General features: G+C 56.7%; 1 protein-coding gene across 1 annotated transcript in view; it reads right to left on the reverse strand.

Moving 5' to 3' along the window:
* The window catches only part of COL8A2 (collagen type VIII alpha 2 chain), a 22134-nt gene extending 21921 nt beyond the window's left edge, over positions 1–213 (reverse strand). The window contains exon 1 of the mRNA XM_077753114.1: positions 188–213. The gene's annotated coding sequence lies outside the window, so the exon portion shown is untranslated. The remainder of the gene's footprint in view (positions 1–187) is intronic.
* Between the last annotated feature and the right edge of the window lie 3516 nt (positions 214–3729).

A 3729-nucleotide genomic window follows, 5' to 3' on the forward strand; every position in this document is an offset into this window, starting at 1 on the left:
GCCACGGCCAAGGCCCGCCGCCCCGCCCGGCCAAGCGCGCGCCCAGCCCGGGCCTCGACGTGCGCCCCCCCTCCCTGCGTCCCAAGCTGAGACCCCACGCACCCCCGCGTCCCCATTCATCCTCGGGCACCCTGTATCTGGGCTCAGGGCCCCTGCCCAAGAGGGCTACCGTCGAGGGGGAACAAACCTGCTACCGAGAAGGAGAGCATGGGGTGGTCAGTGGGGGGACGGGGCGGCACAGGAGTTGTGGCTCATAAATGAGCAGTTCACGAAGGCTTCCTGCAAACGGTGACCTAAGCCGAGGGTGGAGGGCTTGAGGCCCTCAAAGGAAAGGGAGGAGGAGCAAGCAGTCTGCGCCGCACATTTGGGCTTAGGGAGGGGAGCCTCTGTGCTCAGAGGCAGGCAGGGACCCGTGCTGTGCGATCTAGTAGGACACGCTGAAGCCGGTCAGACTTCACCTTCAGGGAAATGGGCAGCCGCAGAAGACTGGAGCAGCGCAGGGACGTGGTCAGAACTGTGCTTTAGAAAGAGCCCACGGATTGTGCAGGAGCCGGAGGCAGGGACACTGGCGAGGAGGCTGTTGGAATTATCCCGGCTGGTCCAACGGGGCAGACAGATAGTAGGGGTTGGAAGGAAGGGTCAGGGTGAGAGGAGTTAAGGACGTGGAATGGGTAGGCTTTGGATGTAGGGGTGAGGGGCCTAGAAGGAAGGAGGTATCCAAGATCGAGCCCAGGGAGCCCATCAAGGGAGGTGATGGGAGGTGGGGGTCGGTAAGAAGGGTGTTCAAATGCACTGAGTTGGACACACCTGTGGGACTCGCATGCATCCAGAAAGGAAGTAAGAGTTCTGGGCTAGAGTTTAGGAGCCCGTGATGACAGATGATGACTGATGGCGACGCGGACAATGCCTAGGGAAGGAGTGCAGGGAGAGGAGGAAGCCCACACCAGGATCAGGACGCAGGGAATGCTGACATTCAAAGGGCATGCAGAAGAAGAGGGGTCAGCAAAACAGATCCAGAGGTAAGGCTGGAGGGTGATGGAAAAATCCAGGAGAGCCCTCGGAAGGCAAAGGCAGAGTGTTTCTAGAAAGCCAGGGAGCCCCCACGGTCAGGTGTCACAGAAGTGCTCATTTTGGGAGAAGNGGGACTGGTGGGGGGGGGGGGGTGGGGGTGGCCAGGGCAGGGAGGAGGCAGCCTGCAGAGGCTAAAGGAACAGCCCCAGGAGAAGTGGACGCAGCGAGTGCAATGGGGGAGTTCAGATGAACTGAGGCCAGCGGAAGGGGATTTGGGGTGAGGGTGTGTGTGTGTGTGTGTGTGTGTGTGTGTGTGTGTGTGTGTTCTAAGTGGGAAACAGCCAAGCCCTCAACAGGTCTAGAAAAGGAGTGGGGAGGGCCCACGGCAGCCTGAATCTGGGGCTGGGCCCACGTCCATCGCCCCCTCCCCCTCCTGCCGCCTGCCCTCCAAGGGCCTCCCACTTTGCTGTCCCCCTGGCAAGGTACACACCGGCCGCGCCGCTTCTCTGTGGGGCCTCTTGCCCTTGCCCACCTCCAGATCCTGGGCCCACTCCTGTCCTACCTCTCAGACTGAAGAGATTGCAAGAAGTCTTTGGGTCTGGCCTCCTGGCCTGAGCCAGCTTCGAGGGACTATAGGGGCTGGGCTGGGCACTCCCTTAAGAAGGGGAAGGGGCCAGTTGGCAAGGGACCTGAGGACACTGGCTGGGGTAGAGGACTAGGGCCTTTCCTCAGAGCTGGTGTGGGAACCAGGCCCTAGATAAGGATCAGATGGGGGGTGAGTATTCAGGAGGAGGGGGGTGGGGTGGGGAGCAGAGCAGCAGGGGCCAAAAGTTATCAGCATGGACTCTGGAGTTAGGGGCGCCTGGGTGGCTCAGTCTGTTGAGCACCCAACTTCGGCTCAGGTCATGATCTCATGGTCCATGAGTTCGAGCCCCACGTGGGGGCTCTGTGCTGACAGCTCTGAGCCTGGAGCCTGCTTCGAATTCTGTGTCTCCCTCTCTCTCTGCCCCTGCCCTGCTTGTACTCTGTTTCTCTCTGTCTCAAAAATAAAAAAGAAACATTAAAAAAAAAAATAGACTGCCTGGGTTCAAGTCCAAGTGCCCCATTCCCCAGCTGTATGCCCTTTAGCAAGTCACCTAACCTCTGGCTCCTTAGTGTCCTCATCTGAAAAGCTCCCAGGCTAGCTGTGAGAATTAAAGCCATCAATCTGCCTGAGTGTGAGCTGTTCTTAGAGAGGGGAGGGGCAGTCGGTGAGGGNNGGCGGGGGTTGCAGGGGGGTGCACTGGGGAAGGGGCTCCTACGGGCTACAAGCAGAGACACTGACACCTCAGCCAGTGCCGCCGCACAGGATCCCACCCGAGTCTCCTAACTCCTCAAACCTTCCTGAGGCCCTGGGGCCTGGTTCTCTGTGGCACACGTGGTCCCCCTCTCTTCCTCTGCTGCTGAATGCCCTGCAGGGAGAGAGAGTTGAGCTCCTTCATTCTACCCACCCTGGGAGGCCCAGTCCTGGCACCATCCTGTTGTCCCATAGCCCTGGCATTCAGTGCATTCCCCAGGTGGGCCTCGGCTGCCCATCCCCCAACAGAGGCCCACATAGCCTTGCCATGACCCTGCCACAGCTGCCGCCTTGTCCACCAGCTCTTTGCATAGCAAACTTCAAGGCAGGAAATGAGTGTCCTAGAGCCAGATGTCTGCAGACTCTGCCTTCAAAGCTCACCTCTGGGCTGGCCCATCCCAATGGCCAGGGGCAACTGGTTTGTTTCTAGTGGTGTCTGGATATCAGTGGGTCAGCTCTGCCTGTGGTCACCTGCTGTGCGGCCTTGAACAACTTGCTGCTCCTCTCTGGGCTTCAGCTCCCTCAGCCATCAGAATCAAAGGCTGGCAGAGAGGACTCAAGGACTATTCTAGGGGCACCCGGATAGCTCAGTCAGCAGAGGGGGGTGACTCTTGATCTCAGGGTACTGAGTTCAAGCCCCATATTGGGCATAGACATTACTAAAAAAAAATTGTTATTATTATTTTTTAGAAATGTTGGGGCACTGGGTGGCTCAGTCAGTTAAGTGTCCGGCTTCGGCTCGGCTCAGGTCATAGTCTCACGGTTTGTGAGTCTGAGCCTCACGTCGGGCTCCGTGCTGAAAGCTGGGAAGGCTCCAGCCTTCTTCAGATTCTGTATCTCCCTCTCTCTCTGTCCCTCCCTTCCTCACACTCCGTCTCTCTCTCCCTCAAAAGAAATAAACATTGAAAAGAATTTTAAAAATTTTTTTAAATTTTGGGGCACTTAGGTGGCTCAGTCAGTTAAGCATCCAACTCTTGATTTGGCTCAGGTCATGATCTCATAGTTTCGTAGGTTTCAAGCCCCAGGTTGGGCTCTGTGTTGACAGCTTGGGATTCTCTCTCTCCCTCTTTCTCTGCCCCTCCCCCACTCATGCTGTCTCTGTCTCAAAAATAAACTTTAAAAAACCTTTTTTTTAATTTAAAAAAATGTTTAAAAAAGAACTGTTCTAGACTTGAGCAGGCATATCAAATGGAGTAGGTGGTTAAAATGAACCAGACCAGGCATGTAACGTGCTTAGCGCAGCCTCTGGCAGAACCAGTGCTGGTACCCACCCGAAGGTTCAGAGCATGGGGTGAGGAGTCAAGCAGACCTGGATTTGGATCCCAGTTCTTCTTCTGTGTGACTGTGGGCAAGTGGCCTCATTTCTCCAAACCTCAAATTCC

The sequence above is a fragment of the Crocuta crocuta genome, unplaced genomic scaffold (assembly GCF_008692635.1).
Source record: "Crocuta crocuta isolate KB4526 unplaced genomic scaffold, BGI_CrCroc_1.0 scaffold303, whole genome shotgun sequence".
Lineage (NCBI taxonomy): Eukaryota > Metazoa > Chordata > Mammalia > Carnivora > Hyaenidae > Crocuta > Crocuta crocuta.